Source organism: Homarus americanus, unplaced genomic scaffold, assembly GCF_018991925.1.
Source record: "Homarus americanus isolate GMGI-L3 unplaced genomic scaffold, GMGI_Hamer_2.0 scaffold32929, whole genome shotgun sequence".
In the NCBI taxonomy this organism is placed as follows: domain Eukaryota; kingdom Metazoa; phylum Arthropoda; class Malacostraca; order Decapoda; family Nephropidae; genus Homarus; species Homarus americanus.
The window spans coordinates 7992268-8012450 of record NW_024737097.1 but is presented as its reverse complement, the minus strand read 5'-3'; the positions used below and the strand labels follow the sequence as shown (position 1 = coordinate 8012450).

At 44.9% G+C, this 20183-nt stretch overlaps 1 protein-coding gene across 1 annotated transcript in view; it reads right to left on the bottom strand.

The window, feature by feature from the left end:
* The window catches only part of LOC121873187 (protein 60A-like), a 141403-nt gene that overhangs the window by 68993 nt on the left and 52227 nt on the right, over positions 1-20183 (bottom strand). The gene's annotated exons all lie outside the window — the stretch shown is intronic.

Here is a 20183-nt window from a genome sequence, read left to right as displayed (position 1 = left end):
TATGTAACAGCAATATGTTCAGCTGCTGCTGTAAAAGTGTCGTCCCCTTGGCCTGATGCAAATCGATACCACAAAATGAATAGTAAATTCTATGGTGCACAAGGAGGCACTGTGACTGTGGCCTTCACTTCCTCAACTGTAAATGTAGAAGTTAATTTACAGCTGGGAGGAGTAAAGGTGCCTTGGGCGAGCACTGCATCCAATTAGCCACCGCAAATCCGTCAATTGTTGTTTTAGGCGTTTATATAATACCCAAATGCTCAGTTATTTCTTTTCATATGCAACAAATCACTATTCATTTGTTTATTTGCTTGTGCACGTATCCTGTGTTGCAATGCTTATTTGTTTGTTCATTAATTCATTGTTTTAATGATCATGTTATTTTTTTAAGTATTTATTCACCACTGAAATTTTCATTTGTTTTATGAATTAATTCAGTGTTGCGATACTAAGTTGTTTACATCCTGAATCAAGAACGCGATGTTCAGCTGTTTCTGGCAGGGATAAAAAAATAAACAATTGAAAGACACATTCAAGCAATGAAATCAAACAGTAAGACTCCCACCCGAAAAAATCTAGCAATATACAGAGTCAAGTATAGAGAATATAACCACACCTATAACAATACACAATGAACATATTAAGATTATATCCACTTTTTTGCAATTAAGTAACTATATTAGTTCTCATGTATAGAACCAAATACACAATGTGCTTGAATACTTCTCACGCAAATGTGGATAACAAAGTGTGAGGCCAGACATACTGCCTCACACGCCTGTACTCACGCAGTTGTGAATAAGTTACCCTTTATGTATAGAACTAAACAAATAATGTAATTGAAATACTGTGTAACATTCAATGCCATAATATCCTGACCACGGGGGTTAATTATTATGACCCGTTGTAAACTCTACTCTGTAATCCTTTTGCGCTACCACTCACAGGATGAGTATGGGGTGTACAATAAACTAGCCGCTGTAAGCAGCAAAATCAAAATCATCAGTGAGACCAGTCTGACAATATACAGAAAATATTAAACGATAGAGAAGAAAAATTGATAAAGGGAAACATTGAACAAGTGCTTTAAAAGGTCGAAGCACAGAGAGAGAGAAAAAATGAAATTTGAGGAGGGACTCAGATACGAGAGGCACTTCATGACACCCTGAACTCCCAGGAGGGAGGAGGAGATGGGAGAAGAAGAAAGAAGAAGAGGATGATGAGTGGGAGGAGGGGAGGGACCGCTAATTGGGTAGAGAAAGAAAGAATTTAGTAGAAGACACAATATATATATTGTAGACGTGGGAGGAGCAGGAAGAGCAGGAGGAGGAGGAAAGAAACGGAGGTGGAGGAACAGCAGAAAATGTAAAATGTTTCACACACATACTCACACACACACACACACACACACACACACACACACACACACACACACACACACACACACACACACACACACACACACACACGACGAACATCACAAACATCAACAACAATAACACCATTACTATTACAACCACCACTACTACTACCACCACCAACAGCAACCACCACCATAAGCTTCTTGAACATCAAAGATCGGTCCTAGTAATCTCTCTCTCTCTCTCTCTCTCTCTCTCTCTCTCTCTCTCTCTCTCTCTCTCTCTCTCTTTATTTCAATCTGCATCACGAGTCAGTTTCTTCTTATTAAACACTTGAGTCTGTCTCTTTGTCTCTGTTTCTCTGTCTCTGTTTGTCTGTGTCTCTGTCCAGTTATCTTTGTCTCACTTCTTTATCACTCTCTTTGTATCTATATCATTTCCTGTATTTACCTGCTTTTCTATTCTATTAATCTCCTATTACATTAACGTTTATTTATTTCTCAGTTATTGTTATTTTATATTCCTGATTTGTCTCTATTTTATTCTTTTTCTTTTATGTTCGTTGGTCACAAATAATAATAATAATAATAATAATAATAATAATAATAATAATAATAATAATAATAATAATAATAATAATAATAATAATAATAATAATAAAGTGTCTCAAAATTTCCATTTTCCTCTCTCCATTGTTTGCAAATATGACGATCAAAGGAGATGGTGGAGAGAGGATTTGAAATGGAGGAAGAGAAGATAGGGGGAAGAACATAAGAACATAAGAACATAAGGAGTCTGCAATAGGCCGGTTGGCCTGTGCATGGCAGCTCCTGTCGAGAGTTACTACCCCTCTCTATCATCCATGAATCTATCTAGCCTCCTTTTAAAACTTTCCAGAGTTCCAGCACTTACTACAAAGTTGCTAAGCTTGTTCCACTCGTCTACCACCCTATTTGTGAACCAGTTTCTTCCTATCTCCCTCCTAAACCTAAACTTATCCAACTTATCCGTTGCTCCGAGTCCTATCCTGCTCGGACATTATAAGAACTCTATTTATATCTCCTTTATTGATTCCTTTCACCCACTTAAATACTTCTATCATATCTCCCCGCACTCTTCGTCTTTCTAGGGAATGCAAGTTTAGTTTCTTTAATCTATCTTGATATGGAAGGTTTCTAAGTCCCTGAATCATTTTCGTCATTCTTCGCTGCACCGACTCTAGTGAATTGATATCCATTCTATAATAAGGGCACCAGAACTGAACCGCATAATCGAGGTGCAGCCTGACTAGTGCAAGATATAGTTGCAATATGACCTCTGCACTCTTATTACTTACACTTCTAGATATAAAACCTAATACTCTGTTTGCCATATTTCGAACATTAACGCACTGTTTTCTAGGCCGTAGGTCCGGGCTTACAAGTACCCGTAAGTCTCTTTCACAAGTCGACTTCTCTAGGTTGATGTTGTTAAGGCTGTATACATTGACAGTATTTGTTCTTCCAATATTAAGTCCGCTGCACTTACTGGTGTTGAATATCATTTGCCATTTTCTGACCACTCCTGCAGTTTATTTAAATCCTCCTGTAGTGCATTTGAGGACGAGGCGGAGTTAGAAGTGAAGAATAAGGAGAGGCAGAGGAAGAAGTGGAGAGGGAGAAGGGGAAGAGGATCAAGATTGATGAGGGTGAGTATGAGAAGGAGGATGACGAGGAAGGTAGTAGGAGGACGAAAAAGAAGAAGAAAAGGGAAAGGAAAAAAGCGGAGGAAGCAGTAGGAGAGAAAGTGAAGGAATAAGCCTATGAAAGGAATAACAAAGAGGAAGAAGATAAATAGGAAAGGAGGAAATTAAATGGAGTATAACAAATGAGAGAGAGAGAGAGAGAGAGAGAGAGAGAGAGAGAGAGAGAGAGAGGTAACGAGGCGTGGAGGCATCATGGTAGACCCACAGAGTCCCACCTTATGTCACGCTCCCCTGCCCACCCCTCTCATTATTACCTAGGGGTAGTGCCAAGGAGGAGTAGTGGCAATAGAGGAAATGTCATGGAGGAGTAAGTGGTATTAGGGGAAGTGGCAAGGGAGAAATAGTGTCAGAAGGCGTAGTGGCAGTGGAGGGTAGTGGCAACAGGGGGGAAGTAGCAGCAAGGGAAGTAGAAAGGGGATGATAATTAGAAGCACTGGACAGGTGTTAAGGGGAGTCGACGGTGCTCCTGGACCTGGGAATGGGATCTTACACCTCTTTAATTACCAGAGATGGGGAGGGAGGAGGAGGAGGAGGGAGGAGGAGGAGGCGAGGAATGGGAGGGGAGGGGAAGGGAGGGGAGAGAAAGTGGAAGAAGAAGAAGAGTAGGGGAGGGAGGGAAAATGGAATGGAGGGAAGGATGGTGTGGAGAAGAGGAAGGAGGCGAAAGAAAGTGGAGGGTGAAGGAGAAGGAGGGAGGAGAGAGAGGGATTCTGGAAGGAAGGGAAGGTTGAGGAGGAGAAGTGGAAAGGAAGGAGGGAAGGGAAGGGGAAACTGAAATAAGGAAGAGAGGGAAAAGTAAAATTAACTAAGGGAGGTGGAGAATGAAGAACAACCACCACCACCACCACCATCTCCACCTATAACACCACCATTACCACTATTCTCCAAATTCCACCACTACCACCACTACCACCATCTCCAACTACCACCATTACCACCATCCCAACTACCACCACTACCACAACCACGACCCCCAAATACCATCACTACCACTACCACCATCCCCAATTGCCATTAACCAGACTACCAACACTACCACTATCTCCAACTACCACCACTACCACTCACTCCAACTACCGTCACTGCCACGTAGATACCAATTAAACCTTACCTCTTATATATCAAGAACTAGTTCAAGAAAGATTGGGATATTATTTTTTTTAGAAGAAACTTGTGACCATCGGAAATTTATGAGACCTCCTCTTCCCTCTCCCTGCTCGTTCTGTGAGGCGATATTATGAGTCGTGTCTGTTCTATGCTTGCACACACACACACACACACACACACACACACACACACACACACACACACACACACACACACACACATACCAGGAAAGGTTGAGGACCCTTAGGTGTTAATATTTTTTAGTGGGGCGCATTATATCTCCCAGTGAGACGCATTATATCTCCTAGTGAGACGCATTATATCTCCTAGTGGAACGCATTATATTTCTTAGTGGGACGCATTATATCTCCTAGTGGGACGCATTATATCCCCTAGTGAGACGCATTATATCTCCCTGTGGGGCGCATTATATCCCCTAGTGAGACGCATAATATCTCCCTGTGGGGCGCATTATATCTCCTAGTGGAACGCATTATATTTCTTAGTGGGACGCATTATATCTCATAGTGGGACGCATTATATCTCCTAGTAGGACGCATTATATCTCTTAGTGGGACGCATTGTATCTCCCAGTGGGGCGCATTATATCTCCTAGTGGGACGCATTATCTCTAGGTAGAATGCATAATTATATACATAAAAATTACGTATAATGTGTGAATATGCATACAAATATACCTAAATAATAAGCATACGCTAAGGTACGCCAAAATATATATCACATAAATACGAATAAATAAACGTATTCGAAAATATTCATTGGCAGAAACTTGCGAGAGATTTAGAACAATGAGACGAATAAGCAAAAAATTACATTGTTTTTGTTTAATGTCTCTGTGTGACTTGGCTTTATGTTTCAGACGTATACACATATACACAGCTTAAAGTCTGCAAGTGTGGTGTTACGGAGGAGAGAGAGACTCTTCCCGTAAGTTGCTTTCCACAACACCTTCGGCAGGTAAGTAGTGTCGGTCCTCACTTGAGCACGTGAATCATCCAGCTGGGCCACCACCAAGGACTGTCTAGCCTCACCATGATCACTAGTACACACATAAAATAGGTTGGGCTTGCTTCCATAAATACCAATCGTTGATGGTTGCTCATACGGGCATTTTTACAGTGTGGAACTATTAAACATTTTTAGATCACCTCGATTTTAGATCATTGTGTATCCGGTCGCGTGAGCTCCGCCTCCATTTTGCCGCTTCCTTAGCAATCTTAATAATAATAATAATAATAATTAACGGTTTATTGAAAGAGCTTGGCAGCCAGAAGGCTGAAAATATACAGTTACATATTTGGGGAATGGGTTACGAATTACAAATAATATACAAGTAACATAAGTGATACAAATAAGATATATAATAACTAGATGGGGAAAAGCTCAAACTACAGTGCATTTCAACTTAGTGACTGTGCAAGAAGTAGTAATTACTGGGAGTGAATACACTGGTTTATTACAAGTTATTGATAATTTTTACAATGGTTGGGACTGGGCTGTTCTTATAGCGATCAGTTCGTGCACGTATGGGCTGGATGCGGTTGTGGTGTCGAACAGCAATTCTCGGGCTAGGGATCTCAGGTGGTAGTAGGAGCCGGTGTCGAGGATGGTGTAGAAGCTTCTTCAGCATTCGGAGATGTTGATTGGTTGCTGGTTGTTAAGAGAGTGATGACAAAAACACCTAGCAACCAGCAACCAATCAAATACTGTACCGTAAATTGCAGTAGTTGCCACGGGACACCTTAAGGTGGGTGGAGCTTCGGTGACGAGACCTGTATACACCGTGAATAAGTGTTGGATTCGACTGTATTACTGTCCCATGTAACTTAGATAAGACAGCGTACACACACGATCATACACATAAACAGTGTCCGCGGTCTGTGTGTCATGCGCTGTTCTCGACACATTAACAAAAGTTCATCACCTACTTGATAAGCCAAAAAAAAAATGGAAAAAAAAGGAAAGTGACGTCATCCAAGGAATGCTAATCAGGATCTTATTGTGCCAACAGAGAAGCAATGTGGCTGTACCTGTTGTAGTTGGTTTTCGCTACCCAAGGTCCCTCAGCTGATCCTCTTTACCCTTCCTCAAGATGTAAACATCCCCAGAACATAGCTCCCCACTCCCCAGTATATATCTCTCCACTTCCTAGTAAATATCTCCCCATTCCTCAGAACATATCTCCCCACTGCCCTGTATACATCTCTCCACTTCCTAGTAAATATCTCCCCACTCCCCAGTATATACGTATCTCTCCACTCCCCAGGTTGTCGTGTCTCCCACTTCCTTAGGTTCTCCTCCCACTCTCCCCAGGTTGTGAACAGAAGTGAACTATATATGTCAGCTTCGGTCTTCTCTTTAGTGTAAAATACGACCGATCAAGTGGTCTTCAATGTTAGGCCAGTCGCCTACAGCAGGGCCGCAGGATCCTACTCCTTGATGCCCGAGCCTGGCGGCCTCTCACACACTCGTAACATTAACAAGAACTTCCCTAAATATTGATCTTGAGAACCTAATTACAGTAGATCCGTAACAGTACTTCGATGTCCATGTTGTTTTTGCTTTTCTTTATGATGGTAACTTTGTGTCGTGGTTTAAGTGGGACGTTTACATGGATCCTCACATTTGAGGCTAAAAAAAAATAAATCATTGCACGATATTTAGTGAATGCTGATCTGGGTTAGAATTTTGAGGAGTGAAACACCGCCACTCATTACATAATAACCCGCAGGAGAAGAAAAAATGTAAGCTGGACTTTCATTTATGCCGCCGTGGAAGTTGTAGCTTCTGGCCATGGCACGGCAGGAACCTATAGACTCAGTGTAATTTCGACACCATATCTCTGACTGGAGATGAAGTACTGTATTGGCTACCATATTATGAGAGTTTAGGCCAAGTGTGTGGACACTCAGAACAAAATGGATGTTGTCAACTGTGGAGGTAAACAATGACCTCACACGGGGACCTGAAACCCTCACGAACACTCATAGAAGTCAGTGATGAGGGGCTAGAGGCGGTGACGTCACACCTCACAAGCTCGACTGACAATTACCATAATAACTGCATGTAGTGGTTCCTCACCTGGCGTTGCTCCCCCCCCCCCTCCCTCACAGCACGTACTCCCTAAAAAGCAGGTGGGTGTGTGTGGAGATCCGGCATGGGCGAATGAAACAGCCTCTCTACTATCCGTTGCTCGTCTAAAAGAATAAACAAAAAGGAGACCGGGTTGTGATGTACAGCTGTGGGTGAGAGTCTAGCAGGAGCCGGTGTGTCCCACAAACCTCCTACACACCCAGGACCACTATGTGTGAGTCTTCAACTATTCACCCCTGCGGCTCCTGGTGGCATGGTCAGTGGTCGAGTTTTTATTTGATGTAACTAGTGATGCCCGATTAGTAGTCCGCCTGTACGAGTGTGTCAGTGTAGCCGCATATGAACGACTTATTAGAACATAAGATGACTATTACGCCACCACCACAACCGCCATCATCACCACCATCACCACCACCACCACCACCACCACAATTACCACCACAGCCATCATCAATACCGACGACCACCACCACCACCACCACCACCACCACCACCACCACCACCATCAATACCACCACCATCATCACCCCATCATTACCACCACCACCACCACCACCACCACCACCACCACCATCAATACCACCACCATTATCACCCCCATCACCACCACCACCACCACCACCACCACCACCACCACCACCACCCCCATCACCCACCACCACCACCACCACCACCACCACCACCACCACCACCACCACCACCACCACCATCAATACCACCATCATCACCCCCATCATTACCACCACCACCACCACCACCACCACCACCACCATCATTACCGCCACCACCACCACCATCATCACCCCCATCATTACCACCACCACCACCACACCACCACCACCACCCACCACCACCACCACCACCATCATTACCGCCACCGTCACCACTACTACCAACACTATCATCGACATGACAAACACACTGCCACCGATCAACGTTTTCAAGTTCGTTAGATAAATCATAAACAACAATGTGTGTGCAATAATAATAATAATAATAATAATAATAATTAACGGTTTATTGAAAGAACATGGCAGCCAAAAGGCTGAAAATACTGTATACAGTTACATACATAATTATGGGCTGGGTCATTTAATTGATAAGTGTGTGTGTGTGTGTGTGTGTGTGTGTGTGTGTGTGTGTACGCTCTCAGCTCTTTGATTACGAAATTGCAAGTCATGTCCTGCAAAACAAGTGGGTCATAACCATCCGTCCAACAAAAAACAAAACCCAAACAACAACAACCCTTCACAGCATATAACACAAGTACTGAAGTAGAATAACTAACTATTTAATACCTTGAACATTACACAAGAATCTGGTCCCTCCCCCCCCCCCCTCCCTCCATGGCACCGTCAGTATCCATTTGGATTATTCATAAAAAAAAAGGTGCCAGGCAACTGCTCCTTGTGGCTCGATTTTCAAGTTTTCCCCGCGGGTGTGGTGGAGGTGAACGGATCCACCCTGGGTGTGTGTGTAGGAGTTCCCCAGGACTTTCCGTCGTGTAAACCTGTTCCTTACCACCTGCCTGCCTGCTTGACCCTCTTCGCCAACATCCTGCTGAACTAATGTCTTGGGGAGGGGGAAGGGAGGGAGGGATAAGGTTGAGATACGAAGGTTGAGTTGGAGAACGCGCGAACAGGTGTTGTGGTATGGTGGTGAAGTCAGTGGTAGTGTGGGGTGGTGTAGTGGTGGTGGGATGGCTTAGTGGTGAGTGGTGTGTGTGTAGTGGTGGGGTGTGAGTAGTGGTGGTGGGGTGTGTGGTAGTGGTGGTGGGGTGTGGTAGTGGTGGTGGGGTGTGGTAGTGGTGGTGGGGTGTGTGGTAGTGGTGGTGTGGTGTGGTAATAGTGGTGGGGTGTGGTAGTGGTGGTGGCGGTAAATGTGTTAGTAGTACTAGCAAGAGTGGTAGTAGCAGTAACAGTAGTAGTAGCAATGTTGGTGGTAGCCGTGGTAGCTGTAGTAGTGGTAGTACTGGTTGTAGGTATTGTAGTCGTGGTAATTGTAGTAATAATAGTTGCAGTTATGGTATTAGGGGTTGTAGGTGTGGCTGTTGTAGTAGTAGTGGCGGTGGTGGTAGTAGTCGTGGTAGTTGTGGTAGTCGATGACTGGTGGTAAGTTGGTAGGTGTGATAGTAGTAGTAGTAATGATGGTGGGTGTGGTAGTGGTGGTAGTTGTAGTATTAGTTGTGGTAGTAATGGTGGTGGGTGTGGTAGTGGTGGTAGTAACGCTGGTGGCTGTGGGAGGTGTGGTAGTGGTTGCGGTAATAGTGATGGTGATAGTTGTGGTAGTAATAGTGGTAGTTGTGGTAGTAATTGCGGTGATGGTGTTAGTGGTGGTGATGGTGTGTATGTGTATCTGTTTACGACGCATCAAAAACGACGTATACGACACAGCAGGACACACACAGAGGTCACCACCACGACGTAAGAGGACTTAAGGGGTTAGAAAAACGACGCACGACGAACGACGCACGACGCAGCAAGGCACAAAAGGGTCACGACGCAGAAGGTTGACTCGAGGCAAATTTCATCAATCTTGTTTACACAACAGGAGCGATGACGTCATCGCCTCCCCATTAGTGGACTACTGTTGCACTTAATATTTATTGTATGTATGTATGTGTGTGTGTGTGTGTGTGTGTGTGTGTGTGTGTGTGTGTGTGTGTGTGTGTGTGTGTGTGTACTGTTTCCATGACTGTTGTCTTTATTGTCTCCCTCTTGTCACTATCATCTTGTTGCTGGCACTATTGTCTTTCCTCCTGGCACTGTTGTCTTGCCTCTGGCTATTGTCTTCCTCCTGCACTGCTGTCTTGCCCTGATACTATTGTCTTCCTCCTGCTTACTGTTGTCTTGCCTCTGATACTATTGTCTTCCTCCTGGCACTGTTCTTGTCTGCCTCCTGACACTATTGTCTTCCTCCTGGCATGGCACTGTTGGCACTGTTGTCTTGCCTCTGATACTACTGTGTCTTCCTCCTAGGCACTGTTGTCTTGCCTCTGACACTATTGTCTTCCTCCTGGCACTGTTGTCTTGCCTCTGACACTATTGTCTTCCTCCTGGCACTGTTGTCTTGCCTCTGACACTATTGTCTTCCTCCTTGCACTCTGTCTGTCCTCTGACTGGCATTGTCTGTCCTTGCCTCTGACTGTTGTCTTGTCTTCTCATTGTCTGTTGTGGCATGCCTCTGTTACTGTCTTGCCTCTGATTGTCTCCCTCTTGTCACTATCATCTTGTTGCTGGCACTATTGTCTTCCTCCTGGCACTGTTGTCTTGCCTCTGACACTATTGTCTTCCTCCTGGCACTGTTGTCTTGCCTCTGACACTATTGTCTTCCTCCTGGCACTGCTGTCTTGCCCCTGATACTATTGTCTTCCTCCTGGCACTGTTGTCTTGCCTCTGATACTATTGTCTTCCCTCCTGGCACTGTTGTCTTGCCTCTGACACTATTGTCTTCCTCCTGGCACTGTTGTCTTGCCTCTGACACTATTGTCTTCCTCCTGGCTGTTGTCTTGCCTCTGACACTATTGTCTTCCTCCTGGCACTGTTGTCTTGCCTCTGACACTATTGTCTTCCTCCTGGCACTGTTGTCTTGCCTCTGACACTATTGTCTTCCTCCTGGCACTGTTGTCTTGCCTCTGACACTATTGTCTTCCTCCTGGCACTGTTGTCTTGCCTCTGACCTATTGTCTTCCCCTGGCACTTGTCTTCCTCTGACACTGTCTTCCTCCTGGCACTATTGTCTGTCTTGCCTCTGACACTATTGTCTTCCTCCTGGCACTGTTGTCTTGCCTCTGATACTATTGTCTTCCCCTGGCACTGTTGTCTTGCCTCTGACACTATTGTCTTCCTCCTGGCACTGTTGTCTTGCCTCTGACACTATTGTCTTTCTCCTGATACTGTTGTCTTGTCCCTGGAACTGCTGTCTTGCTCTTGGTACTATTTTCTGATCCTGGCATTATTGTCTTCCTCCTGGCATTATTGTCTTCCTCTTGGCACTGTTGCCCATCCAACAGCGTGCCTCTGATCCAATATACAATTTTTGATTAATCTCTCTCTCTCTCTCTCTCTCTCTCTCTCTCTCTCTCTCTCTCTCTCTCCACAGGAGCGCCTGGACACTCTTCAGAAGCCATCGTCAGTGTTTGACGTTCGTTTAATAAAATTTTGGATTTAACATAGAAAAAGAACACCAAGAGATGTACCAACATACTAAGATTCACGCGAACACATACAAATAAACACTTATGAAAATAAACACATAAAAACATTTATAAAACACGCCAAAAATACATATGAACGTACAAAAAGCGCATCACCCAATCAAAAACTGTCTCTCGCTGAGTGGCCAATCACAATAGACATTCACTCCATCATGAAACGATTCTGATTGGGCGTTTTAGTGACTCACAGGCCTTGTCTCTGAGCTTCCAATATCAAGGTCACAAAAAACGGAAGCAAGTGGAGAAGGGGAGGAACGGGGGAATTGAATTGGTGAAAGGCCAGAACTTAACAGCAATGGCCAATTTGTATTTTTTTTTGGGGGGGGGGGGTAAGGTGTTTGTTTCCTGTTTTACGGTTGTCTCTTCCTTTGCACGAATGTTGTCATCATTTTATTGAGGTTTTTTACAGTTCTTTAGCATGTTTTTCCCGTCTTTGGAAACTTCTACACTCATTGCATGCAAATTGATTGGTTAATATGGCGTGATAAAGGAGACTTCAGTTGGTTCATTTCTGCTAAGTTGGAGAAGTTAGCGAGGGATCGGGATTAAGTCAACAGCAAGTCTGAATAGCCCCGTGACTAGTAACTGATATGCACTGACTAGCCCAAGAGTAGCGGCTAATTAAGAGCGTATAGAAGGACCTGATGGTGGTGGTAGTGATAATGGTGGATGGTGGATGATTGTGGTCGGTGGTAGTGTTGATGGTTGGTAGGTAATGGAGGTAGTCGTGGTGGTGGTTCTTTAGTGGTAATGGTGGCGTTAGTAATGGTTGCTGGTAATGGTGGTGGTGGATGATGGTGGTGGTGGTCGGGATAATGGCATCACAACACCTCGTCTCAGCCCACGAACAAAGGCGTCAATATTTCAGGGTGTTGCTTCTTCACCACACACAAGGTTTAATATTCCTGATGTGCCGCTCTGTATATCATTCCTTCACCCGCGAGTCTCAATATTTGCATTCTGGCTTCGCTCAGCCAGACTCTCTCTCTCTCTCTCTCTCTCTCTCTCTCTCTCTCTCTCTGTCTATCTTTGGATGGCTCCGTTGCCAAATAAACGCCTGGATATGAATGGTCGCCACGCTCATCATCGCTCCAGTTCCTATCACGTCATGTTGCAGTGTACCGATACGAGTGAATTTACGTCACTGGAATGGCGTGGGGATTCCGAAGGCTGGTTTATTTCGTGTGTGCGTGTGTGTATGTGTGTGTGTGTGTGTCTGTGTTCAGATGTTGGCAATTGGAGCAGGAAGAGGAATAAAAGAAGAAGAAGAAGAAGAAGAAGAAGAAGAAGAAGAAGACGGCCACTACACTGCTCCCAAGCGACAAACATCTTATGAACTAGCCTTAACGAGGTCAACTGTGTGGGGCACTAACTATCTAACCAACACATGTCTACAAAGCTTAATATCCCCCCCCCCTCCTCTTTCATTGCACTAAATCATCCACCAATGACGTCTTGACGCTGTCCTGTTCCCTGCCTGCCCACCTCCCTTCCTGAACCAGAGCGTTACATGACGTGCTGGTTATTGCCTTCAGCTGTGGCAATATGTCGACACACAGAACCATCTGTGGCACTGAAAGGACTGGTTTAATGGATCGTTTTACCGATAAAATTAACCTAACCTAACCTAACCTAACCTAACCTAACCTAATGCACCGGAAACATATCATGCGTCGGCCAGAACCGGAACTTAGGGTGTTATAACAATAAGGTTATCCGGTAGTTTATGAAGATAATATACAGTACATCAGATTCGCGGGTTTAGTGTTCTCTCGTCCTTTCGCAGTGGACATCAGCAAGTTATCATTGTATATAATTGTGGATATTTTATTTTTATTTTCTATATTTTAAATATATCAGGTGTCATGTATACACACACACACACACACACACACACACATACAAACTTTTGCTCACTGTTCTTCGGTCAACGAAATTCGTTCCATTAAGAATAAGCAAGAAGTTAGCGAAGAGAGAGAGAGAGAGAGAGAGAGAATTAACATTATCGAAAGTCCAATTAGTAAATGACAGGAGGAAAGACTAATTTTATAGAAAGTCGAGCCAGCGGATTCAGTGCAAAAAAATGGGTCCATGCTAGCGAGGGCTATATTAGTGAGAATTCACACACACACACACACACACACACACACACACACACACACACACACACACACACACACACACACACACACACACACACACACACAACCACCTCCTCTCCTCCCAAACACCACTATCCTCCTCCTCCCCAACACCTACTAACCTCCTCCTCTCCTCCCCCAACACCCACTAGCCTCCTCCTCTCCTTCCCAACACCACTAACCTCCTCCTCCCCAACACCTACTAACCTCCTCCTCTTCTGATCTCACTTGTTGTGTTCTGACCTCACTCATGTTGTGTTCTGACCTCACTAGAGGAAAGGTCACAGCAGGCTTAGCTCCCGGGGATTAATTGTCGGTAATGGCTAGTGTTACTTGTGAACAGGGCTGTGCCCTTCAGAGGGCCAAGTTAGAGAGGGCCAAGGAAGAAATCTTGAAATTAAAGGAAGTGATAGCGAGGATGGAGGAAGAAATGAAACAAGGAAAGCCCGTGTCTGACGAAAACTAAGGCGAATGGAAGGTTGTGAGGAGAGGGACGTCCAAACTGGTGGTGAAAAAACACACTAAGGTGGTGAAAAAAAACCCACCAAAGATACGATAACAACAGCTAAGTGTACCAACTCTTTCAGTCCTTTGATAGACGAATTGGACGTTAGAATAGTCAGGGACAAGGCTGACAATGAAGGTGCGAAAACCTTAACTGTTGGCGACTCCCAGGTACTGTACCTGGACAAAGCTTTTTGTGGTAAAAACAAAATTGGATGAGGGTGTGCTTGCCAGGAGCTGGGGTGGGGGATATAGTTGACAGGATGGACAATATCTTGCCTGGTAATGGGAACAAACCCATTATCTGCCTTAGTGCAGGAGGCAATGATATTGGTCGGTGTAGAAGTGAGGAGCTTCTTGATAAGTTCAAGACAGCTATAGGACGTATTAGGTCGAAGAGAGGGATCCCTATCATATGTGGTGTCCTGCCTAGAAGGAGAGTTGGCAATGAATGGGTGTCAAGGGCAGTTGGTGTCAACAGCCGTCTTGACAGATATTGCAAGTCAACATCAGTCCCATTCATTGACAACTGGGACAACTTCTATGGCAGAAGGGACTTTTATGCTAGGGATGGGGTGCATCTGTCTAGGGGTGGGGTGGCAACGCTGGCTGGCTCTCTCGAGAGGGCAGTTCGAAAGATGTCAAAGTCTTTAAACTGCTAGGGGAACATATGAGCACGGGGGTGGAGGAGACTGCAGTGGAAGAGGGTAAACAAAGTGAAAGGTTACAGGGAAAGAGTGTTAGGAATGATGACAAAACTAAATTAGGTAGGGCGTTAAAACCTAAATGCGCCAAAGAGAGGACTCAGAACACGGCAAACTTAAATGTCTACTACGCAAAGAGTAGGAGTATGAGAAACAAAATGGATGAAATAAGGGCTTTGGTATGTACTGAAAAAATCGATATAATAGAATGGTCTGAAAAATGGCAGATGAAATTCAATGTGGACAAATGTAAAGTACTCAGTATAGGAGATGTAAACAGGGAAACCAGATACCAGGTGAACAACGATGTTATTGAGAAATCCGACTGGGAGAAAGATTTAGGAGTAATGATAAGCAGGAATCTTAAGCCAAGTAAGCAATGTGCATTCGCTCGAAACAAGGCTAATAGAGTACTTGTGTTCGTACAAAGGAGTGTTAGTTACAAGACTAGTGAAGTCATCTTAAAACTATACCTTGCGCTTGTAAGACCTCACTTGGATTACGCAGTTGAATTCTGGTCACCTTATTACAGAATGGATATATATAATCCTTGGAAAGAATTCAGAGGAGAATGACAAGACTAATCCCTGGCATTGGGAACCTTGAGTACAGAGACAGGTTAAAGCATCTTAATTTGCATTCCCTCGAGAGACGTAGATTGAGGGGTGATATGATAGAGGTGTATAAATGGAAGTCCGGGCTGAACAAAGGGGACATTACCAAGGTACTCAAACTATCCAACCAGGAGCGAACTCGTAACAATGGTTTTAAATTAGACAAATTTAGATTTTGGCGCGAAATAGGTAAACAGTGGTTTGGAAATAGAGTAGTGGATGAGTGGAACAAGTTACCAAACATCATCATTAACTAGAATACGCTGGATAGCTTCAAACATAGGTTGGGTGGATATATGAGTAGTAGGGGTTGGGTGTAAATGGGACTGCCCAGTATGGGCCAATAGGCCCGCTGCAGTTTCCTCCATTCTTATGTTCTTATGTTAACACCCACTAACCACCTCCTCTCCTCCCCAACACCCACTAACCTCCGCCTCTTCTCCCCAACACCCACTAACCTCCACCTCTCCTCCCAACACCCACTAACCTCCGCCTCCTCCCCAACACCCACAAACCCCTCCTCTTCTCCCCAACACCCACTAACCTCCACCTCTCTCCCCAACAACCACTAACCTCTGCCTCTCCTCCCCAACACCCACAAACCCTCCTCTTCTCTCTAACCTCCACCTCTCCCAACAACCACCACCTCCTCTCCTCCCCAACACCCACTAACCTCCGCCTCTCCTCCCCAACACCCACAAACCCCCTCCTCTCCTCCCCGCAACATCCCCTCACCTCCACACGCAAGTCAGGCTAATATAAATAGCCTTGATATAAGTGATACAAGAGAGGAATAAGACCATAATTATGTATGATCTAACATAATGCCAACCAGGAATAATTAGTGGAATATTACCTGTCCACACGTAATACCTGGCTGTGTTGTGATGAACAAGGCGATTTGTTCTGGTGATGGTCCTGAACACCTGTGTGTGAAGGAGAGAGAGAGAGAGAGAGAGAGAGAGAGAGAGAGAGAGAGAGAGAGAGAGAGAGACTTCCAGCAATACAATTACCGAACACATTCCCGATATCGCCCGCTCACAATCTCTTAATATTCCCTTGTTTCTGTTATCCCCATCCTTACTTCCTCTTTACTATTTGGATTATCTTTATCCCCCCTCTCTCTCTCTCTCTCTCTCCATATTACTCTGTATTCATTTGATTCTTTTTATGTATGTATATTAAAATCTCTTTATAATCTCCCTCCCGCTCTTTCTCCTTCCTTCCTTCTCTCTCTCTTTCTCAATCCTTCTCCCTGTTATCCAACGAAACATTCCCACCCCCTATTCCCTTTTCCCCTCCACCATCTCCATTATTCCCTTATTCCCCATCATCAACATCACTGCCATCTCCTCTGTTCCATTCTACCCTATTATCTCCACTATTCCCTTCTTCCCCCATCATCAACATCCTAACCATCTTCCTTGTTCGTTTCTCTGTTATCATCTCCAACCTTCGCTTCTTCTTTCATCATTAACATTTTACCCCCCCTCTCTCTCTCTCTCCTTCATTATTTCCCCTAGTCTTTCATGCGCAGGTCGGGGTCTCGTTTCCTCTTTCCTTCTTCGCATAGAATATACATAATAGGGAGAGAGGCAATCACCCAGGATGAACGAGACCTTCCCCACGATGCCTCGGGTTTGTCTTAAGTATTGAGCGTCCAGGGAAGGAGAAATTGCATGTTGCTGAGTGTGTGTGTGTGTGTGTGTGTGTGTGTGTGTGTGTGTGTGTGTGTGTGTGTGTGTGTGTGTGTGTGTGTGTGTGTGTGTGTGTGTGTGTGAGTGTGTGTGTGTGTGTGTGTGTGTGTGTATGTGCAATAATAATAATAATAATTAACGGTTTATTGAAAAAGTTCGGCAGCCCGAAGGCTGAAAATATACATTGGACAAAAATGACTTATTACATACAAAGACATGGGGTGGGTGGGTTGTTTAACAAAAGCTTTCATTACTGAAAAAAGAAGGAACAATGATTGAACATGCAAATTATTATAGTTTACAGTTGATGGACCCGGCCTGGGCTGGTCATGGAGACACCAGGTGGTGTGGTGTTTACGTGGTGTAGTAACTCGTCCTCGGGTGTTGATATGAAGGACCTAACGTGGTCATGGAGACACCGGGTGGTGTGGTGTTCACGTGGTGTAGTAACTCGTCCTCGGGTGTTGATATGAGGGACCTCACGTGGTCATGGAGACACCGGGTGGTGTGGTGTTCACGTGGTACAGTGACTCGTCCTCGGGTGTTGATATGAAGGACCTCACGTGGTCATGGGGACACCGTGTGGTGTCGGGTGGTTTCATAGTATCTCACTCTGCTCAGTGATGTTGTGTTATCTCGTAGTCAGGTGCATAGCCGGCCCTCTGTTGTTCCCAGGTTGGACGGATTAGCACCTCCTGGTTAGAAGATGGTGGTCAGTTCCCTAGGGTGCTTATCTCACTGGTGGGTCACGGCTCTCACTGGTACTGTCTAGTGCTGAATTCACTGGCTTAAACACTGTTCAACACTGATCCCACTTCTTTCCGAAACGAAATTGTCACTTTTGATTATGTAGATATCCCGGAGGTGAGGATGGGTCGGGGATAGGGACTTGCAGAATGGGCCGATATTGGCCAAGGGGGGCAGTTGCGCGGCGGGAGCAGCGCCTGAATAGGCTAAGGATGTCGTATATGTGTGTGTGTGTGTGTGTTTCATGCTATAGCAAGAGAGAGAGAGAGAGAGAGAGAGAGAGAGAGAGAGGAATAAAAGTAAGAATAAGAAGAAAGAAGATGAGAGACAGAGAAAAAGAAAAAACAAACAAGCAAATTTACTACACACACACACACACACACACCAAATTGAAAACGGGAAACTGGTAATAAATATTCCAACAGAAAACAAGAACCCCTTTACCACCACCTCGTCCGACCTTGACCCTTCTCCACCCTGACCTTCAGCTGGTCCTGTTAGGTCACTGAGGGTAATTTATATGGTGTTTTAAGTATTAGTATATATTATGATTAATTAGCAACCAGTTTTCTAGTCATTCAGGGATATAATATGAATGATCACACCTGGATCTGCTTATGGTTTAGTGAAATATTTGCATAGTTCAGTTACATGTATAAGCATATTCTCAATGTCCAACTATTAAAGACCTGCAATTGTAAGATATTAAGCGGTCGAATTCAACACCTGTCGATATCGAATGGATCACACACGAGTCGAACACTTTAAGAGGAGCGTCTGTAGCGCGGGACACAACTACTCGTATATTGGTACAGTGGCGTGGCTTTAGGGTGAGGAGTGAAAGCCATTGCTCCAGTGGACTGACTTGTGGGTGTCAGGGTTCAACAGGTTCGTCGGGCTCCTTCCAAACCACGTCTATGTGAAGGAGGGATTACATAGTTTTCCTCACTACTGTTCTCAACACCTCACAATCTCCTGTACGCCATGCAGTCTCTCTCTCTCTCTCTCTCTCTCTCTCTCTCTCTCTCTCCTTTTACTTTCTCTCTCTCTTTGTCTTATTAATTTTTTCTCTCACTGCTTCTTTTACTCTCTCCCTCGGTCTCTCCCACTTTTACTCTCTCTCTGTCTCTGTCTCTCTCTCTCTCGCTTGCACATTTTTCTCTCTCTCCTCTTACTCTCTCTTTCTTTATTCCTCCCTCGACTACTTCCAGCATCACCACCCTCTCGTTCTTGTGCTCAAACAAATACCTCTTCTCCTTCCTCTTCCTTGTTCATACTACTTCTTGCTTCTACTCCCTCCCTCCCTCCCTCCCTTCCTTCCTCCCTCCCCAACTCAAAATCCCTGCGCAGATCTTCACGTTAAAACTAAGACAATCACCAAGAAAATCTCCCAAACCAGAAATCATATGCATTCTCAGCCTCCAGTGCGGGTCGACCAAACAACCTGAAAAACCCCGAGAGGCCCCGAGACATCCTGAAAGGCCCCGAGACACCCTTAGAGATCTGGGGACATCTTGAGAGGCCCCGAGACACCGTGATAGGCCCCGATACACACTGAGAGGCCCCGAGACACCCCGAGAGGCCCCGGACACGCTGAGAAGCCCTGATACACAGTGAGAAGCTCTGAGACACACTTAGAAGCCCTTAGACACAATGAGAAGCTCTGAAACACTGAGAAGCCCGAGACACACTGAGAATCTCTGAGACACACCGAGAAGTCGTGAGACACGCTGAGAAGCCCTGAGACAAAGTGAGAAGCCTTCAGACATTGAGAAGCCCTGAGACACACCGAGAAGCACTGGGACACTGAGAAACCCCGTGACACACTGAGAATTCTCTGAGACACTGAAAAGCCCTGAGGCACACTGAGATGTCCTGAGACACACTGCGAATCCCTGAGACACACTGAGAATCTCTGAGACACACCGAGAAGTCGTGAGACACACCGAGAAGTCGTGAGACACACTGAGTAAGCCCTGAGACGCACCGAGAAGCCTTCAGACACTGAGAAGCCCTGAGACACGCTGAGTATCTCTGAGACACCGTATAATGGGGGTAAGCTAGGAGATTATTAGTAGTGTAAGAATTTATAGTTGTAGGATTATAAAGTGAGGAAAGTTTGGCAGCGTGGCCGATTAATTATTTAACTGTTAATATGCAGTATATTCTTAGCACTTCTAAGTACAGCTATTTTTTAGTTAACTTAATGGCATGGACACATTAATAGATCAATA